The sequence below is a fragment of the Dermacentor andersoni genome, chromosome 4 (genome assembly GCF_023375885.2).
Source record: "Dermacentor andersoni chromosome 4, qqDerAnde1_hic_scaffold, whole genome shotgun sequence".
NCBI classification, from domain to species: Eukaryota; Metazoa; Arthropoda; class Arachnida; order Ixodida; family Ixodidae; genus Dermacentor; species Dermacentor andersoni.
In genome coordinates this window covers 48701127-48723561 of record NC_092817.1, presented here as the reverse complement: position 1 = coordinate 48723561, position 22435 = coordinate 48701127, and the positions used below count along the sequence as shown (strand labels likewise).

General features: G+C 44.9%; 1 long non-coding RNA gene and 1 other non-coding gene across 2 annotated transcripts in view; both read left to right on the top strand.

The window, feature by feature from the left end:
- Nucleotides 1-22435, top strand: part of LOC129386190 (uncharacterized) — a 245090-nt gene that overhangs the window by 41395 nt on the left and 181260 nt on the right. The gene's annotated exons all lie outside the window — the stretch shown is intronic.
- On the top strand, nucleotides 12628-12700 carry TRNAL-CAA (transfer RNA leucine (anticodon CAA)). The gene has a single exon. It is a non-coding gene; the product is annotated as a tRNA-Leu (tRNA).

The following is a 22435-nucleotide window of genomic DNA, read 5'->3' as shown; positions in this document are numbered from 1 at the left end:
TAAAATAAAAAATAAATAAATAAATAAAAACCCCTTTTTCTAGCGTTTCTGCCATTCATAGAGCGGCCATGGCCTCTGAGATTTGTGGGCGCCGGCGCGCGCCAATTTTGGAGGTCATTAAGCGTCGAGCCCGGCTCCTTGAAACACCTTCAGATGGCGCTCCCCTCCACCGCATCGCGGGCCTACCACACCGCATCGCGGGCGTTTCTACCAGAAAGCTCGCCTTCGTGCGTAGCGTTGGCTGCCAGCGTTACTCGGTAAACATTACGGTTACATAAGCTGCAGTTTCTGGAAGGCGTGAGAAGCAGACATGAATCTGTGAATGCTGTAGCGGTGCACTATTAAAGGTGCAACTTAAGCTCCCTCCAATTCTTTTTTTTTAATCCAGGCGGACGCGCGAGCCCGCTTTGCCGCACCCACTCTGTAAAACGGCGGAGAAAATATAACGTAGCCCGGTTTTCGGTAACATACGCCTTAATAAAGGTTTATATCACGGAATAGGTCGCGGGATCAAATCCCGGCCACGGCGGCCGCGCTTCAACGGTGGCAAAATGCGTAAACACCCGTTTACTTAGATTTAGGTGCACCTTGAAAAACTTCAGGTAGTTCAAATTATTCCGCACTCCCTCACTACGATGTGCCTCATGTTCAGACTGCTGTTTTGGCACGTGAAACCCCATAATTCTTGAACATCACGCAATGCAGATTCAAAACGAGTATTCATAATAAATTTACTACGACACAAACGCGAAGCTACTTGTTTTTGCACGCAGTGTTGAGAGGTTAGGAACCTCTGGGGGCGCTATCGGTGCTCCGTGGGGGAGGATTAGAGGCTGAGGGGAGCAGCAAAGCGGTGATTTGGCACTGCCTTTAAACTTATCTAGGAACCTTTCCATATTCGACCACCTTCGGGATCGTTCCAACTTTTAACAGAGCAAGCTAGAACGTTTCTTCGCTGATGTACCAGGCAAAAAATCCGAGATCATGCCATCGCCGTCATCTTGGTGCTGTCGCTACGCTCGCGCCACACACAATTAGTGGCCTTACACAAACATGTTCGATACCGATGTTAGATACCCAGCTAGCTGCAAAACGTTTCGCATGAAATCGATTTCCAGAGTGGACGGGTTCTGCATAATCTGCTTAGCTTTCTTTGTTCCCTCGTTCGTTTGCACTCAGGGACTCCGCTTGCGCTGTAAGTTTGTTCACCCTCGTTGTAATGCGCGTTATCGACCGAAAACATCCAATTATTGCCACTCAGTGGGCTCTTCAAGCTTAATTATTCTCCGTCATCGCAGATTGAGGTGTTGCAAACGCTTAATCACCGGCTACAAACGATGTGTCCACAAATGCTTCACAATCTTTTTTGTAGCGTGCTTTTCATTCGCCGTGCTTCGGGAAAGTCATGCTTCTATTACCCTTGACGCCAGCTTAATATTTCGTGAAAGGCTCTTGATGCCTTAGTACGTAAATGTCAGAGGTTCGTAGTCTCGCGCATCAACACGAGCTCTTGGGGGGATGAGAGAGATATAAAAAGAAAAGCAGTTCTCATAACCCTGCAGGCTTACTTTCGTTCCTTGAGATAGAAGGACGCCACTATGTGATGTTCCGCATGAGAAATATCTTGTGCTTTTGCTTTTGTAGACGGTTTTTCAGACTATTGCATGTCTAAGTGTAGTGTGAGTAATGTCCTTCTCGGGGAACAATTGCTAGTACGCTTCTGTTTCTCTTTGTGTAGTAAATATAGTGTATGTTTGCTCACTTATTGATATACCAACATACACAGAAAGAAAACTTGTAATAAAAGGTTTGTTACGAAAGGCTATTATTCGTTTTAGTGAGACAGTCTCGGGTTACGTCGAGGGCCCGCAGCTCTGTTAATGTTGCGAAGGGAACAACAGAAGCACGTGGCTCATTAATAAACTACCATCTTCAGGGCGCTTTTTGTCAAAGACGTGCCGGCACTGTCCCTGACAAGAATCGACGGCAAAAGTCGGACGCGTCGCATCCTCAGTAACGTAAGTATTACAACGAAAAAGGTTCTCTCTGCATCAACAACGAAAAGCTTTCAGCACGTGCCATTGTTATCGTAATCCATACACGCGCACTTTATAAATCTATCCAAATGATGGTTAAGCCTTGTTTCTGCAACGTCGCGCGACCTCTTTGATGTCGAAGCTTTGAAATATTACACGCTATTCCTGCGTCGGTAATCGCTTTCGAAACATTATGCCATCGCTGAGAGTGTATGCGAAAGTGTTCGATGCTTTGGAGCTCCTTCTGCCTTGGACGAGTGAAAAGCATATATGTTACTTTTTTTATACAGAGTCACCTGCTAAAAGGCAAGAAGTTCACGGATCAGCTAAAACTTTAAAACAGGGCCTTAGTTTGTCCGCAAGTTTCCTACCTTTTGCGTATTACCGGATACTGGATACGTAAACATGAGTGGCCTCTAGGGATGGATGGTTGGATGTTATGAGCGTCCCCTTTGGAACGGGGCGGTGGGTTGCGCCACCAAGCTCTAGCTATTATACAGCCTAATGTCCTACCTAGGTTAAAAAAACACACTATGAACTCTCACAACCAAATTTTGACCCCCTGCTGCGCACTTTGCTTTTGTACGTCTCCGTTTTTTGTCGTTTCCCTACTTTTCTTCCGCCAATCTTCCATTCGCCGCTTACTAATCCCTATTGCGGACACGTTTACTTTTCCACTGCTCTCGCTGAACCCAAGGGCTTCCAGGAGGCCAGTGGTGCCTAAATAGACCGCTGGGCAGACGACTTCCCATTCTAATAAAACATGCTCCATAGTTTCCCTAGCTTTACCGCAGCAAGCACATGCTTCTTCTTCCTTCTTATATTTAGGGCAGCCGGATTATTGGCGCCACCTGGTGCCGCAGAGCTCAACCAGTTAAACACAGGGCTAAAATAGCAATAACCAGTATTATTCCACTTTGATGCTGGTGTGAATTTTTGGTAGCGACTCAATCGTGAACATGTGATCATTTTTAAATGCCTTTTTCCAACATGAACACTCACGGGGCCCGAAAACATGCTATCAGCCATTGTTAGACTAAGCGTCAGAGTATTCAGAAGAGTACGCATTTGGGCTAGTTGGTTCATGATTACGAGCAATAAAAACAGCGCTAAACAACAGGACGAGTGAAGGGACACAGACAGCAGCGCTGACTAACAACCAAAGTGTCTTTATTCTTTCAGTCAGCACATATATAGCCCACCGCTATCTCAAACCACAGAATGAACAGAATTGGGCATGCGCAAGGGGGAATCGCAATTAATGCGATAGGAAGGCAATCTCCTTCGGACGGAGGGAAATAGAGGGCAGGCTTACACATGCTTCATCGCTAACATGAATGTGTAAATGAATGGATGGATGGATAGATGGATACAACTTTCTTGTACGTCCGGCAAGGTTTAACGCGACCCGGGCTCAAGTCTCCCACGGGGGAACGTCAAGCTTCAGAAATAATACGTTCGCGGTCATCGGGGTATTTTGACAGGTAGGTCCCATCTTTCAAAGACGGCTTGCAGCCGCATTCATTGCAATGCAGTGATAACTGACTATCTTTAGCTCGTTTTTGAACTTTGTTTGAGCGCTCGCGCATGCAGTCATTGATGCACTGCCCTGTTTGGCCGATATAAAAAACGCTTGCATGAAAGGGGAATCTTATACACCACACAGTCACAACAGTCGCCAACAAACATGTATCTGTGCTGCTTCTTACAACTTTTTTGTTGTTCTCGGTTACCCGATTGACTTGATGGCACAGGCTGCCTAACTTATTTCTGGCAGTGAACAGGGGGCAACCTGACGCCTGCCCTGCTGACAACGTTTTTGAGATTATGCGCAACCTGGTGCACATATGGGATAATCGCAACCATTTGCCGTGAGCGATTCTCAGATTGAGCAGCTGCCGACTGCTTTCCTTTAAGGCCTGTTGCAAGGCTTTCAGCGATGCTGGTCAAAAGCGGTACCGGGAAACCTGCGAGCTTCAGCCTGGCTACTTGCTTTTCGAAGCTTGCATCCACTTGGTGGTCACAATACCTGATGAGGGCCGCCTTCATGCAAGATCTTGCAATACCGCGCTTGACTATCTTTGAGTGCGCGGAGGAAAAGGGGAGAATGCTCTTATGAGACCGAGGAGCGTAACTCCAGCATACATGACTGCTTGAGAACGACAGCTCCAAGTCTAAGAAACGGAGCTTCTTGTCTGACGGATGCTCCGTGGTCAATTCAATGGAATCTAAAGCTATGCGGAACAGGTCAAATATTATAGAAGCAGCACGCTGCGCGTCAGTAGTCTTAGTGTTGTAAAAAATTAAAAAGTCATCGACGTATCGCATCACTTTTACAGTGCTTGTCCGGCTGAGCTTAGTTCCAAAATTGACGGTCATAGCTGGCTAATAAAATGTCACTAAGAACAGGGGCTATACATGAACCGATGCACACACCTTTCTTCTGTATAGAAAGCTTATCCTCCATGGAAACGAAAATGGAAAGCATGTAAAACCTTAAAAGCTCTAAAAACTTGTCGACATTGATTCCACATGAATTCTGAAACCTATGAACACCATAATTGTCAATGCAATGGCCGACTTCAATGCATACAATTCTGTTGATTCTGTGGTTTGAGATAGCGGCGGAGCGTATATTTGCTGACTGAAAGAATAAAGACACTTTGGTTGTTAGTCAGCGCTGTTGTCTGTGTCCCTTCACTCATCCTGTTGTTTAGCGCTGTTTTTATTGCTCGTCAGAAGATGTCGCTACCGGCATTTTTGCGACGTATACCTCCCCGGTGGTAACCCGGTAAAGCGCATATGGTAAGAAGATTGCGGACAAGCTAAGTGTTGCTTGACATGGGCCGCTCATCTTCACTAATATAATCCGGCATCAGGATGGGCTGGAATTTTCCACTATAAGCAGTTTTAGTGTAAAAAGCCACAACTACAACTGTTGAGGGAGGTATATGCAATGCTTTTTTAGTTAGAGTAATTGTACTAATGGAAGTAATGGCAATTTTTACAACAAGGTCGCTCATAGCGGTGCTGCAGCAACAGTGAAATCAGTTTCTAGGCTACTTTTTTTATGCAAGGTGTTTCACCTAACATGAACCAAGGATATAAAGAAAAGTGGTTAGCTTCAACTGAATGGAACCAACGACATATAGTTTGCCTTCATGTGGAGCTCCTTAGCATATTTTTATACTGCGCTTAATTAGTTAATAAACTACAATTAGTTATGCAAAATCTTTAATATTCACTTTTGGACCAAGTGTGTTTCGTTACGTTGTAGAGGGCGTTCCAAAACGACCGATCCAAATTTTTTTGTGGCAACGTACGTGCTCCGTGGTGATCTTTTCCGGCGTTTAAAGAAAGCCCGCGAAATATAAAAGCCCGCGAAGCCACGTGACTGCGCTCGTGCGCTATCGTAATGCAGCGCTCTCAACCGTGCGTCGAGGCTATCGTTATCAGGGACGACGGCGCTTCGTTTCCGTGTGCCACCGTCAAATATGCTGACGCACTGTGAAGCCGATGCATAGAACCACGGCCGCGCACTTCGCCATGGTCCGCGCGCACGGTTCTTTCGCACGAAGCGCTGTTGAGAGTGCTGCAATGCGCTACCGCATGAGCGCAGTCACGTGGTTTTATTTCATAATTCGCGGGCTTTGTTTAAACGTTCCGAAAAAGTCACCACGCAACATGTATGACGTGTACGTTGCCCCACAAAATTGAATCGGTCGTTTTGGCATGCCCTCTACAAGGTAATGAAACGCACTTGGCTCTAAAGTGAATATTAAAATTTTTGCACAATTGATCTTAGTTAGTTAGCTAATTAGGCGCGATATAAAAATATCCTAAGGAGCGCCACATGACAGCAAACCATATGTCGTCGGTTACATTCAGTTGTGGTTTAAGCGATCTTTTAAAATCCTTGGTTCATGTTACGTAAAATACCCTATGAAAGGCTAGGGACGTCACTCCCCACATCGCAAGCTGCCATCGCCGCGGCAGCTTGCGCGACAGTAATCTTTCCCGGTAAATGTACGCAGGGAGTGCTACGTGCTTCGCATTATTATCAGGCGCGCCTTATCACCAATTATGTGGTTCGAATGGTTGTTTTGTGCTTGTTCTTTATTGAAACCTCTGCTGTTCTGTACGTTGAATGCGTGATTCGAAAACATTTATGCACTGCTCGCTTCACTTTGCTGACTGTTCGAAGCCTCTGCCTTGCGGGGGTACGAGCCACTGCTCCTGTTTTGCACTGCCGTCGGGATCGGCACGCATTTTTTGCTAAAGGACAAGGACACAAAAAATGCCGGTTACCGAGAAGCTAGCGGCTGTAACAATTGCAATAACTTCTTTTTTTATTTTTGTGAGTGGGGGCACAGGGTTCGCATCCGCAAAATTTTCTCGAATAGTGCTAAATCTGTTCGTAACGGCCGCTGCCAGACAAACGCGATATCGAAATTATTACCATAAGCTGGAGTCGGTCGGTGCCAAAGAGCACATAAACACGGAATTACTTTTGCGAATACGGGCACACATAAGTTCCCTGCGGTTTTGGCACTCGTGGATGCTTCCTTGTCGGATGTATTTACGGATATATCGCGTTATCCTTCTTAAATATGCCGGAATATTTAAATATTGCCTGTGGCAGATTACATAATTCTTGTCCTTGAGCAGGATTATTCGAGGAGGCGGACATTGCTAGCACCAGAAATCGAAACACATATACAACTTATGAACAAAGGCTCACTAGTTACCTGTTAATAACTTTACGGCACATATTGCAATTTATGAAGTGTAGCTGGTGAGGTTGCAAAACGTATCCACTTGAAATGAATCTACAAGATGACGCTAGTTTCGAGATATTATTTCTCAATATATGGGACGAAATACATGACCTTTCCTGTTACTTTTGTGCTTTAGTGCATAAAACAGCCTTTTGAAAAAAGTGTAAATGGAACAAGTGTTAAAATTTGACGACGTGTCTCACGTCGCATATCTCCAAACCCATGGCATCCGGGAATATTCTTTCAAATGGATCCGCCTTGCAGACTCACTAGCTTCAATTCTAGCAATGTGCCGTTAATTAACTAATTGAGGGGTTAATTGGTGATCTTTAGTAGTTAAATATGTGTTTCAACTTGTTGTGCAAGTAATCTCCGCCTCACTGAATAGCCCAGCTCAAGGACTAAGATTATGTTATCTGCAAAAAGCAATTTTTCTAAATTCCAGACAACTTAAACATGAGCAGTCCGCATACAATGTGTTTCAGCGAACACTTTCAAAAATATTTAGAGCTCGCCTGTGGCGGATAGCACAATGCTTGTTCATGAGCTGGACTACGCGAAGAGGGGCAGATTACTTATACGAAAAATTGGCATACATAACCGAATAAATAACAAAAATGCACTAATTACATTTTTAACTAATTACCGTACGGTCCATATTGCAATTTACAAATTCTAGCCGTGGAGTTCGCAAGACGGATCCACTTGGAACGAGTTCTCAGGGTGACACCAGCTTTCGGAGAAATGCATTGGCGTTCCAGTTACTTTCTTAACAAAGCGTCATTTTATGCATTGGTGCACGAAAATAACTGGAACGGCAATGTATTTCCCCGCAAATTTGGAGAATTAATATCTCGAAACTGGTGTCGTCCTGAGAATTGGTTTAAAGCGGATCCGCCTTTCGAACTTGACGTCTGGATTTATTAATTTAATAATAACAATTTTAATAATTGTAAGTTAAAAACTTGATTAGGTAATTTTCGTTAGTCGATTACGCATGTCAATTCTTTGTCCGAATAATGTCCGCCTCTTCGAGTAGACCAGCTTACTATAGAATTGTCCTATCCACCACATGCAGCATGTAAAAATTTTTGAGTGTTCGCTGAAACACCTGGTATACAAAGCCTAAATATTCTGGCGTCGTCATTTCGTCATTGTGATTATTGTTATTTTCCAGTTTCGTCATCCCATTGTGATTACGCCGTCGTGGTCATCCAATTGCCATCATTTCCTCTTCGCTATCCCATTGCCGTCATGTCATCGTTATCATAGCATCGTCATCATTCCGGCACGCCATTCCATTGTCGTCATGCCATTGTCCTCCTTTGAGAGGCATCATCATGCCGTCGTCGTTACTTCGTCCGAATGCCAGCGTTTTGATTGCGTCATACAATCGTCGTCATGCCGTCGTGATAGACCTCTTCTGGGGTACGTCACACCACGCCGGCGACGTCACAGCGTGATGTCAGCCGGACACGTGCAGTGACCCTGGTTCGCAAAACACAGCCGCTGCCGGCTTTCTGCGTGGTGCACTCGCGCAGTGCTTAGTGTAGGTGGGTGCCACGTGGACGCTGTTTCATATTCTTTCTTTTTTTTGCGTGAACCTCCACAATTTTCCTGTCAGACAGATTAGCAGTATTGTGTGTTGGAGAAAATCGGTGTGTGGTAAACTGCGTGATGAAAATATGGTGACGCTGGCCTTTTTTACTTGGGTCATTAACCACGTGTTGGTCTGTGATCGATTGTGCAAGAGTAGGCAGGCGTTGGGCCCTTTCCGGTAGCAATTGCCAGCTTGCTCCTCGCTTTCCCTTTCCTGTTAATTGTATATATGGGTTCAAAACAAATAATAATAATAATAATAATAATAATAATAACGAAGAATATCGGCTTTTCGATGGAGGTGTGCCACGTTTGTTGTGGTGTGGTAAAGTGTGCGGCGAAAACGGCGACGTTATCGGCTCATCTGAAAGTAGGGAAATAGACTACATTGTGTGTGCGCGCGCGCGCGCGCGTGTGTGTGTGTGTGTGTTTGTGTGTGTGTGTGTGTGTGTGTGTGTGTGTGTGTGTGTGTGTGTGTGTGTGTGTGTGTGTGTGTGTGTGTGTGTGTGTGTGTGTGTGTGTGTGTGTGTGTGTGTGTGTGTTATACGATTAGCAATCTCTTGCGAGTCTGTGGACGCGTGTTGCGTGTAAGAAGGTCAGTCGTACTTATCAGGCGACGATAGAACTTCAGGACCTGTAATTCTTGAATACGTGGGAATGAATGAGACGTGATTAGTGAGCGAGTGTATCTCGGTGTCATCTGCGCGGTGTGAAGAAAAAAAAAGAAAAAAAAAGCCTTCGTTTGAGCGTAAGATCGGCCTTGGTCTACCGCGCACTGCGTCAACGAGTGAAGTTATTGCAGTCGTTCAAGATTACATTATTAGAAATGACATTACCACTGAAACAACGCGTGTGCGCATAAGACACTTTAACGGCATAAGACCACCCCGGACTCCTACCCACCACCTCGCAAGTCTCCCAGTAGAAAGGCCCCACACGACATTCAGTGCAACTGTCATCGCGCACCGTGCATCTCTCAGGTCGGGTTACGCACCGGCGGTAAGACCTTCAATTCATCTATGGTGTGTGAGCCGTAGTCAAGGAAACCTAACAATCCTAGGACCTCAGAAAAAATTTGGACTTACTGACATCTGCACTCAAGCAAGTTAGTTTACTCCTCCTGTAGGAGAAATACAGCGACTACACACACGCCTATACTGATGGCTCAACTACATCAACCAGTTACGGTGGCGCGTTAGTTATATCAACAATGGGATTAACCTAGCGATTCAAGACTTCTCATATCACTACGTCTACAGTTGCAGAGCTCCGCGACGCGCTTCACGTGATAAATGCTGAAAGTCCTCGGAAATGGGCAGTCTTCTGCGATTTAAGGCTGGCCTTGCAATGTGTGCAGTCTTTTCTCCGATACGGTACTCACGATCAGCTCGCGTGCGAAATCGTCCATCACCTCAAAGAAATAGGCCATGATATCTGTTTTCATTGCGGTATCACTGGAAATGATGACGCAGATAAGGCGGCTCGGACGTCAAACAAAGAAGACAGCTGCGTTCCCATTCCTCTCTCAGGGACCAACGCTGCGAGACAACTTGGCGTTCTAACACGCACGCTATCCTTAGCAGAGTGGAATACCGCACATACAAGGCGCACGAGACTGCACAGACTAAACCCTTCACTGCAACTCGGACCTCCAGCCGGACTGCACCAACGCGACGCGTCTCTGCTCAGTTGTGGCTTGGAGTTGCCTTTACGAAAGCTTATTTAGCACTAATTGCAATGGCTGATAGTCCTGCGTGTGATGTTTGCGGATGCGAGGAGAACATTGACCATTTATTGTGCCACTGTCATCAATTTCAAGCACAAAGACAATCTTTGTACAACGCATTGAGGAAACAAGATGATCATCCTCTGAGTGAACAGACAGTACTAGAGCACCGTCCCCACCGATCTTCGGCTCAGAAGGCAGTGAAGGCAATTTTGTGCTTTTTGGGAACGTCTGGTTTGTACAAGCGGCTTTGACTCAAGTACTGTCCGTGCACGTCTGTATATCCTCTCTCTTCCTTCTCTCTCTGTTCCCCTTCTCCCTTCCCCCAGCGTAGGGTATAGTCACCCGAACTCATGACTGGTTGACATCCCTGCCTTCCTTTTATCCCACCTCTATCTCCTTCAGCGATTTCTCTTGTCAATTGGCTCGCGCGTTTATAAATGATATTAGTTTTTCAAATAGGGGCGACAGCCGCATGACTTGGAATGCTCCGGGAGATGAAGTGGAGCAACCCTTTGGATAAATAGCTCATGGTCCCTAAGTCGAACATTCACACAGCGCCACGTTTTCGTTTTTACCTCCCTTTTGACCGTGTCTTGTGTTGCGCTGCTACGAACCTTACAATGAATCCCATAACACATTACAATCATTGTCATAAGATCATCATTCCAGCATCATCATCGTATTCTCGTCATGCCATGGTCGTCATAAGGGCGCTGTTATGGCAATGTCGTCATGTCAGCGTGTTCATTGCATCATTGTCAGTTAGTTGTCGTCATTCCGTCGTGGTCTTCTCATAACTTTTATTATGTCGTAGTCACTTTAGGCCTCAGGCCGACCTCTCAGCATTTCGTATCATTAAACTTCTCTCTCTCTAGTCACTTTAGTGTTGTTATCCTATTGTCATCATGCCATGGTGGCTCTGCGTCGTCGTCATGCACGGAAGAAGGAAAAAGATAGAAGGGAGAATCGCCCAATGCGATTGAAGCCATGTGTCTGGTCCCAAGAGGTGACCTGAGATACAGGCAATATGTTACCAGAGGTCGAGGTAGATCAGCCCAGCAGCTGCCTTCTGAGCGCACATCGATTAAATACCACCAATAGAATAAAAAACCAACTACTGTGCACCACACGTCTCGGAAAATCTCGATTGTTGCTCCGTGACCAATAGGTCACGTGTTGGGCCGACACTGACCAATGCACTCAGCAAAGGGACGGGTGTCACGGAGCGCTCTCTTGCCGAGGCTGGCATCATGGCGTAAAGCTCCCTCATATCTTTGTTCTTCATCCCTTTCCTCAAGCCATCCTGGTTGTTCTGTCATCGTCATTGCAGTGTCATCATTACACTGTCATGCCGTCTTCGTCGCGCTGTCATCGTTATGCCATAGTTGTTGCTCCATAGGTCATTCCATCGTCGTCATGTGTGGCATCCGTATGTTCATGCAACACAAGTTTAATTTGAGCGAGGCGTTTACAGTGAAAATTAGTCCAAATTGGTCGAGTGCTCTATACCTGCACAGGTCTTTGAACAAAACAGACTTATTCGTAAACACCATAAAATGCTTCGGTTAAACCAATTATCGCAGCATGCGTGGAATCCGCACACGTGAAAGAAAAATTGCCGGCTCGTTCTCTACAAGGTCACGTGAAAGTTTGCAGCCCAATTAATTACTCAGATGCATTGCGTCAGCGAGCGCCGGGCACGACGCTAATTGCGTTGCCGTTCACTAATCGGTGTAATCTAATTTATGTGGGATTACGTAAATGCCTAGTGATGGCTGGCGTGGAGAAAGCAAATTTAACGGCAATCGATCGTTCGGGCAACTTGTAAGCGCTTAAGCCGTGTACCTGGGGGAAAGGTTTCACTCTGTGCGATCAGAGGCTAAACAGGCTTTCCCCTGTTTAACATCATGCGATTTTCATCCCACCAGAAGTGCGAGTACCGTCGTATGCGATGAAAATCGCAGTCGCAGTCCCGACCAGCGAAATTGCACCGAGAGCTATTTCGCGTTTTGTTTTGGGAAATGGTGTGTCGCTCAGTACAGTGCGCGGAGACATGGTTTGCCGAATTCGCTGCGTACGCGAATGGAGAATAAAAAGCTTGTACCGCAGATTCAAGTGTACCATTTCTATGCGTTCGTTGACACGCTGGAACTCATTCTCTCGTAAGAGGAGATCCAAGCATCAGCGTCTTTCAACACACACACACACACATACACACACATATATATATATACATATATATATATATAATGTAAATAAAAAATCGGGCCCCTCGGTTAACCCCCTTCTCGTTCATTACATAACGAGGGTCTCGTATCCGGCTACATTGATGCCTTCAGGTAGCATATGTGGGTTTATTGACCAGTTGCCTTCACCCAAAAAGATCACGTTCTCGTGACGCCTGCGGCAAAAAGGACGTTCCCCGTCCGCCGCCAAGGTTCTGCTAGAACACATAAATACCCAGGAAAGTGGATGGGGAAACAGCGCCGCGGTAGCTCAATTGGTAGAGCGTCGCACGCAAAATGCGAAGGTTGTGGCTTCGGTTCCCACCTGCGGCAAGTTGTTTTTTCATCCACTTTAATTTCCATTACTTTATTGTTTCTTTATTTCGTTTATTAAGCCCAAGTAATTTCCCCTATGTTGTCCTTGGTGTCAGTGTTTGTTGGCTTCTTATGATATGACTAATAAAAAATCTGGCCCATCGGTTAACCCCCTTCTCGTTTATATATATATTATCTCTTTTTTTTTTGCCATTGGAAGTGACTGCATGGCGTTTGTACATTTCAGGGCAAGTTTTTTGAAGTGTGTTGTCGTTGTCAGGCTTCCGCGAAAGCAACGCTTCCTTCATATTTACTTTTCCGTAGTGTACATGGCATTTTTATGGGTACTGCCACACAAGCTGTAGGCAGAACCCCAGGGCTAACTCTACGTGTCCAGAGCAAGATGGGATCCTCTTACAACAATGGCTTCGGCTTGGAATTTGAAAAGACTAGCAACACAGACAAGAACGAAGCTTTCCTCTGTTCACACACTTGGAAGCAATCGGAACCAACCTGCAGTATTTTTGTGGTCTTCCAGCGGACTAACATGAACGTGCACTCCTAAATTTGCTTTGTTCCTTTTTTTCTTGTCCAGTTTGATTCCCTTCTTTTCGGAGCAATAAGACCTCACGTCCCCATGCCCCATTTTTACTTCATTTTTTTTTTTACGTTTGATACCCTGTCGTTTTTCATCGGCCGCTTCGCGTTATCCGATTTCGACTACGAGAGTGCAGCATTCGATTTTCTTTTTCTGGCCGTCCAAACTCCACAAAATTGGCTCGAGGAGTATGAACGAAAGACGGCCGCGGCAAATTTAAGCCTATCAGAGAAACTGTCAGCGCGTTTGCAAACGGAGAATCATCCAGTTTTCTTCTGCTGTACAAAGCTTTTCTTCTTTGTTTATTGAGGCCTGGTAGCCCGGGACAGTGGCATCCTTAAATCAATCTACCGTGGAGGCTGCGGCAGCGTTTCACAAAACGCAGAGGGCCGGAAATATCAGGTGGAGTGGGCTACCGGCAGGGAGGCCGGCCCAAAGCAACACTTCGCTAGCAGAAATTGCGGAGGACATTCAATTGCGTCTCCTCAGAAAGTATATAAAATGTAGAAAGAAATGTAACAGAAACACAACAGGTTTCTCGTAACGATTTCTGTAAGGTGGAAAGCGTTCCTCGTGTCACCTAAATACACGCTGCAGCCGTGGCCCATCGTGTGGAGACCTTCGATGGTATGACTCGCCTCACTTATTTATTCATACCCCGCTCCCTGCACTTCTGCAAAAACAAACCAACCAACAAACAAACAAACAAAAAATACACCTATACAAAGGGAAAGGCTGTTATACCAAACACTAACATGCATCAACACCTACACATCTTGATCCGTGCGCATAAGGTTTGTTAGTAGGAGTGACAAGAAATGAGATACGCAAACGACATCCTTGCTTACAAAATTCGTTGCGCATACAAGCTGTAGAAAGGCTGAAGACACGTCAAGGTCAAGGTCGCCTGCTTTGCGCGAGGCTCAGAGCGGTATTGATACGGCAGCGCTACTCACCATTCTGAATAGCTACCCGGGATCGCTAGTTTTTCGGACGCCAAGGGACAGGCAGCCACGTCGAGCGGATACGCGACTCGGGGCCTCTCGGTAAGCGCTGAAAACTTTTATGTTTTTTTATTATTCCACACGTGTTAAGTGCTGTTCAAATTCAGCGAAAATATATCGTGTACCTAGGCGCGTTCAAGACCGCGTGCATGCATGAGATTTGGGAAGCAAGAGGTTAGGACCACGGAGAATTGACATTGTATCGTGCAATCTATGACGAGCAGCAAAACAACCCGCAAAGGGTGGACAAATCAGTGGATCTGTTAGGGATGCAGGGTCCTCTAAGCAGTACTTTTCGGTGACGAGGTAGCTAGCCGCCTGCCGGAATATCTTACTGAGCTATGTCGAATGCTCGGTTGCGGTAGTCGGAAGTTCAACTCTCCGAACTCTGTCGAACAGCCAAACTTTGTCGAGTGAGGCTAGCTCAGTAGTGCACGGATACGTGCACCTCATGCGACGCACCGAGTCTCCGCACTGTGAGGTGTGCAATGTGCCTGAGACTATAGGTCATGTGCTTTGTGACTGCCTTAAGTACGTGGAAGAGCGTGAAAGGTTGGACAACGACCTTACGCGTCTCGACAGCGCACCGTTGTCGGAGGACGTTATTTTAGGCCCTTGGCCAGATGCTCGATCAAGTTTCAAGGCCATTCAGGCATTACTGAACTTCTTAAAAACTACGGGCTTGGATTGCAGACTTTGAGCATGCTAAATTGCTTGCGATATGTTCTACATCTTCCTGCTATCGTCATCGTCACCCATCATGCACCTCTTCTCTCTTTCTTTCCCTCTTCCCCTTCCCCCAATGCCGAGTAGCTGGCTAGAGGAATATACCTCAGGCCGACCTCTCAGCATTTCGTATCATTAAACTTCTCTCTCTCTCTCTCTCTTTGAGGGACTATCAGATATTGTTTGGGATATCATTGACCTTAGCGAGATTAGAACTGGCGAGGCTTATACAGTGCTGACTAACGGCCGTGTCCTCTGCTAGAGAGTTCTCCCACATAACAAGCAGTATGGGGTAGGATTCCTAATTCATAAGAACATAGCGGGTAACATTGACGAATTCTACAGCATTAATGAGAGGTTAGCAATAGTCGTAATCAAACTTAATAAGGGGTATAGATTAAAGGTAGTACAAACCTACGCTTCAAGTTGTTGAATTAGCGATGAGAAAAGCGCAAACTCGCTATACAGTAGTAATGGGTGACTTCAAAGCAAAATTGGGATAAAAGCAGGTGAGTGAACAGGCAATTCGCAACTATGGCGTTGATTCTAGAAACGCTAGAGGAGAGGTGTTGGCAGAATTCGCAGAAAGGAATAGGCTGACAATAATGAACACCTTTTTCAGGAAACGTATCAAGAGAAAGTGGACCTGCAAAAGGTCTAATGGTGAAACAAGAAATGAAATTGATTTCATACCTTTGCCGATCCCAGCATAGTACAGAATGTAGAAGAGATAGGTAGGGTAAAGTGCATTGGTCATAGGTTAGTGAGAGTTAGGATTCTATTCCATTCCATTCCTTTATTTCAGCATTCAACTTTAAACGTACAAATGCTAGGACAGGATCAAAAAGCCGCTATTTTAAGCGGCTTGACAAAGGCCCCTGCCCCTACAGTATTTGGCAGCAGACAGTTTGTGAACACTTTTCACGCAACAATACACCGGTACATAAGATATATCTTGAAAAACATGTCTAAGGGAATGATAACATGCGTTTTTGAAAACACACTATAACCAACATTTTTTTTACCAGCAATACATTATTATTATTATTTGTTTTGAACACATATACACAGGTATCAGGAAAGGGAAAGTGGGGAGCAGGCTGGCAACTGCCACCGGAAGGGGCACAACGCCTGCCTACTCCTCTGAAGGGAGGTGACAGCAACACAGAAATGGAAGATAGGAAGGAGGGGAGGAAAAAGGAAAGAGGAAAGGAGAGCAACAGGACAAATCTAAAGACCAAAGTAGAACACTGCAACAGGTCAAATCTAAAGACTAAAGTAGAACTCTGCAGCCGGAGTTAAAGTGACGCCGCGTCGAACAGCCTCCACAATTATCAACCTCATCCATGGCTAGTTCGCTATGCGGCTAATTGTGTTCTCCACGATGAGACGCCAAGTAAAGCTGCACGTAATCACCGTTTCACCGGTAGTCGGTTCACAATGTACACTATAAGGTGTTTGAACCCGCCACCTCCCATCTTCGAAGGAAGAAGCGTTAGGGTACAGTACTGAACATACACAGTAGAGTCGGTCACTGAAGGTCACGCTACTACAGAATGTTGAATGTTCATGCTACAAACGTGAACAACGTGAAACAAACGTGAAACGAACACAGTAGAGTCGGTCACTGAAGGTCACGCTACTACAGAATGTTGAATGTTCATGCTACAAACGTGAACCTAAGTTAGTTAGTTCTGTAAAGGTTAGTAGGGCGCGATGGGCCTGATCACGTTTAGATGCACAGCCACTGGGGTATAAACATTCCTCGAGTGTCGCACACCGCAGGCCAAGGAGATGATAGTTTCTCACTAGCGACATGCGCTGCGCACTGAAAGCGGGACACTCAAATATAAGGTGCTGAAGTGTCTCGTAGCAGCCACAAGACGTACACAATGGACTTTCCGCACGCCCTTGTCTGTATAAACGTTCCTGCACGTTCACGCAACCAACCCTCAGCTTGAGCAGTTGTGCTCTAGCGCGACGAGGCAAACCTCGATCACGAACACGGGGCGGGAACGTTCCATTTGCGACGCGCTGATCTGGATGCTGCTTGAGTAGGTGGCGATGAATTAGCAGACGAGCGTCATCAAGCTTGCACAAAATTTCTGGGCAGTCACAGTTGTTATGAACGCAACTTGAAGCGAGCCGATCAGCCTCTTCATTTCCGGCGACTCCTACGTGTGAAGGTATCCATTGAGCAACGAGAGATACCCCACGTGATGTAATTTTGCTCGCAGAGTCATTAATGCTGCGCACAAGTGGACAATCAAGCTCACTGCGTTGTAACCTGCTAAGGGCAGCACGGGAGTCCGTAAAGATGACAACCTTCGATGTAATTAACTCCTCTTGCACGTATTTCAGTGCAACATTAATCGCTGCTAGTTCCGCAGTTGTTGACGAAGTTGGATGAGGTATTTGAACGATACGTCGTAGTTGAGTTGAAGGGCAGTAAAAAGCTGCAGAGGCGTCTTGACCGTCGTTGTGTACAGATGCATCTGTGAAAACTTGAAGATAATCTGGAAACTTTCCGAACAAGTGAGACTGAGCCAATTAGAATATTGCCGAAACAGCCATATCAGACTTTTTGCGCATGTCAGGGATTGTGCGGAAAATGGGGAATACGTGTTTCGTGATACCTTTTGGAGGCGGAGACGTATCTGAAGCAGCATGTTCAGAAATCGTAGTGATATCCATAAATAATGCCGCCATTTTTCCCATGCGAGATAATGGGCGGTGCATCAGACGATCAAGGCAATACATGCCTTCTCTTAGCAGAAAAATACAGATTTATGTAACGTGGTGAAACAATACATTTTTCCAATTACATAACAATATATAAAAGCACTTTCACATACAAGACAAATACAAAAATAATTCCATACTTAAGTTACAACCAAGAAAAGGAAATGCAAATACAACAAACACTAATCACATGCAGTCGCACGGCTAATGAAATATTCCTTCAAAATTCGACGTGAAACAGCCCTAAGATCCATGTTTTCTTTTTCAAGACTGTTCAGTAATACCGATATGCGGCACGGTAGTCTGTCCTTTCCATGATTAGTTCGTGAAAAAGGCACGGCCCAAGTTTCTCGCTCCCGAATGTCGTAGTTGAGGTGATCAGGTTTGCTTAGATTGCACACACACAGTAAATCCCGTGTGGCCTCGTTTTACGCTTTCTTTGTATTTCATAGCGATATTAAACTGATAATTGTAATGAAATGGAAGAACATGAAACTTAGAAAAGAATGCACTTGTATGGCTGCCGTAAGAAATACAAGCAACATGGCGCAATGCTTTTTTTTTGTAAAAGAGATAATGCGAATATTTTTTGTGACGTTGTCCCCCATACAAGACTACAATAATTTGCATGAGAAATAAATATGGTGCTATACAGCAATAGCCGTAGTTTTAACGGAAGAACATCTCGAAGCCTACAAAGCGCACCGCATGCTTTTGCCATACTTGTTGCCACGCGTTCTACGTGTTTGTCCCAACTTAAATGCTGATCAAAAATCACTCCCAGTGTTTTCACGTCCGCGGTGACGTCAATTCGTTCTGATCGATAGAATATGTTTAGATTACGATTTACACTTTTTTGGGGGGGGTGCAAAAAGAACAGCCTTGGTTTTTTTTAGAGTTAATTTGTAAAGAATTTGCCTTGCTCCACCAATATAGTTTATCAAGGACGGTGTTTGCTAGTTGTGATAAGTTATCAGCATTGCATGATTGGAAGAAAAGACTGGTATCATCTGCGTGTATTATATAGTGTGGTAGGCTACTGATGTTTGTTAAATCATTTATATAGATGTTAAACAATATAGGTCCTAATATGCTCCCTTGGGGAACACCAGCTTCTAAATTCAAGGGGTCTGAGTATTCTCCTGAGATGTAAACGCATTGTTTCCTATGGGTTAAGTAGGACTTTAGAATGTCCAGGGGTAATCCACGGAATCCGTAATGTTCGAGTTTTTTTAGTAGAGTAATATGATTGATCCTGTCAAAGGCTTTGGAAAAATCGATAAATACGCCTAATGTTAATTTTTTTTCTTCATAGCCGTTCAAGATTAAATCATTCTGTGTTAACAGAGCTAATTCAGTCGATCGGCCCTTACGAAACCCAAATTGATGCGGAGATAATAACTGATATTTTTCACAAAACGACATAACCCTTTTACAGATAACCTTCTCTAAGCCTTTTGATATGACAGGGAGCACTGACACCGGCCGATAATTTGACATGTCATTTCTGTCCCCTGATTTGAACAGAGCAGTGACCTTTGCCTGTTGCATGTTTTAGGGAAAACACCAGTAGACAAGCAAACATTGAACACGTGGGTGAAAGCGGGCACTAACAAGTCTATTGCAAGTTTCACCTCAGTTTGAACAGAGAAAGAGTAAAATTGGTCAGGAAGAAACAGGTCAACTTCAATGCAGTAAGGGTAAAAGCAGACAAATTTAGGCTTGTACTTGCAAACAAATATGCAGCCTTAGAACAGAGAGATGATGATGATGACATATAGGTAATGAATGAAACCGCAATGAGGCTGGCTTCAGAGGCAGCAGTTGAAGTGGGAGGCAAGGCACCAAGGCAACCAGTAGGCAAGCTCTCCGAAGTAACAAAGGACATAATAAAGAAACGACAAAGAATGAAAGCGTCCAACCCAAGAGATAAGATAGAACTTGTGGAACTGTCAAAACTGATCAACAAGGCGAAAATAAGTGATATTCGAAATTATAACGTGAGGAAGACTGAAGAAGCCGTAAAAAATGGACGCAGCCTCAAATCAGTGAGAAGGAAACTTGGCATAGGACAAACCAAGGTGTGTGCACTGAAGGATAAGCTGGGTAATATCATCAGCAATCTTGAAGGTATATTAAAAGCAGCGGAGGAATTCTATATTGACCTCTACAGTACCCAGAGGACTCAAGAGTACTCCTTTCGAAAGAATAATGAACGGGATACAGAAATTCCTCATATAACTAGATATGAGGTCATAAGGGCTTCGCAAGACATGAAATGGGGAAAAGCGGCAGGAGAAGATGGAATAACAGTCGATTTCATCAAAGATGGAGGAGACATATTGATAGAAAAACTGGCCCCTCTCTATACGAATTGTCTATCGACTGCAAGGGTCCCAGAAAACTGCAAGAATGCAAACATTATACTAATCCACAAAAAGGGAGACGTTAAAGAACTGAAAACTTATATGCCCATTAGCTTACTCCCAATTTGATACAAATTATTTACCAAAATAATTTCCAGTAGAATAAGGGCAACACTGCACTTCAGTCAACAAAGGGAACAGGCTAGCTTCAGCAAGGCATACTGTACAATGGATCACATCCATGTTATTATTCAGGTTATCGAAAAATCCGCAGAGTACAATAAGGCTCTCTATATGGCTTTCAGAAATTACTAAAAAGCATTTGATTCAGTAGAGATATCAGCAGTCATAGAGGCATTGCGTAATCAAGGAGTACAGACTGCTTACGTGAATTCCCTGGAAAATATCTACAGAGTTTCCACAGCCACCTTAATCTTACACAAAAGAAGTAGGAAGGTACTTATATAGGAAGGGGTCAGACAAGGAGACACAATCTATCCTGGGCTATTCATTGCGTGCTTGGAAGAAGTATTGAAGCTATTAAACTGGGAAGGTTTAGGAGTAAGGATCGACGGCGCATACCTCAGCAACCTTCGGTTTGCCAATGACATTGTTCTATTCAGGAACACTGCAGACGAGTTACAACAAATCATTGAGGAGCTTAACAGGGAGAGTGTAAAAGTGGGGTTGAAGATTAATGTCCACAAGACAAAGATAATCATAAATAACCGGACAAGGGAACAAGAGTTCAAGATCGCAAGTCAGCATGTAGAGTTTGTGAAGGTGTACGTTTATGTAGGTCAACTAATCACAGGGAACCCTGACCATGAGAAGGAAATTCACAGAAGAATAAAAATGGGTTGGATCGCATACGGCAGACATCCCGAGCTCCTGACTGGAAGCTTACCGTTATCATTGAAAAAGAAGGTATACAATCAGTGCATGTTACCGGTGCCGACATATGGGGCAGAGTCTTGGAGACTGACAAAGAAGGTTGAGAGCAAATTAAGGACCGCACAAAGAGCGATGGAATGAAGAATGCTAAGCATAACTTTAAAAGACAGAAAGAGAGCGGTTTGGGTCGGAGAGCAAACGGGTATGGATGATATTGTAATAGGCATTAAGAGAAAAAAATGGCGCTGGGCAGCTCATGTAATGCGCAGATTAAATAACGGTTGGACCATTATGGTGACAGAATGGGTACCAAGAGAAGAGAAGCGCAGTAGAGGACGGTTGAAGAATAGGTGGTGCGATGAAATAAGGAAATCTGCGGGTGCTAGTTGGAATCGGTTGGCGCAGGACAGGGGTAATTGGAGATCGCAGTGATAGCCCTTCGTCCTGCAGTGGACATAAAATAGGCTGCTGCTGCTGCTGCTGCTGCGGATGATGACAAGCTCACAATTGGCCCGTAGCGGTGGCTTTGCGGCTATGGTGTTGCGCTACTAAGCACGAGGTCAGGTGATCAAATGCCGACCATGGCGGCCGCATTTCGATGGCTACGAAATGCAAAAGCAGCCGTTTCTCGTGCACTGTCATCGCCCAGTGGTCATAATTAATCAATAATTTTCCACTACGGCGTGTCTCATATCAAATTATGGTTTGGCACATGACAACCCAGAATTCAACTCAATTCGATTCAATTCAACGCTTACAACCGCAAAAATGTTCGGACCGATGCATCACCCGCCTCGGTGCGCGACTAGTGCTTGTCGTGGTCCGTGTTCTGAAACACTTTCTCATGAAATCAGCAGTTATCGCATACTTGTCCTGATAACTTACACACAGAAGTGAACTCGGCTGTTCGCCACATTACTCGCAAAGCCACGCTTACGAAATTAGCAGTTAGAACCATTACGACAAACAGAGTTTCACATTTCAAATCGACAAATAATCCTCTCTATGCAGACGCGTCAAGGGGAGTGGAGACGCGTTGGGATTGAAATGCCTAGAGCGACGAATATTTTTTTTTTGTTCAAGAAAGCGGTGTAAGCATTTTTTTTTAATTATTCAGCTGGTCGAAATCCGAAAATCATTTGCAGCTTGCGATTGAGTCGAAAAATGACCATGGGGTGGAAAAATGTCACAACACGTTATGTTCTTTTATGTTGTAAACTCAGTAACTTGGCCAACATTGATTAATGTAGCAAGCGCATCGCACAAAAATGGCTGGCATTCCATGTGCCGTAAAGAGAGAGGGAGAGAGAATACGAATGGACAGGAACATAGGTCAATAAGGAGCCCATCCGTTTCATTATCCTACACATGGGGACGGAGATTTAAGGACGAAGAAAGAAAGAAAGAAATCAGCGAGGACAGT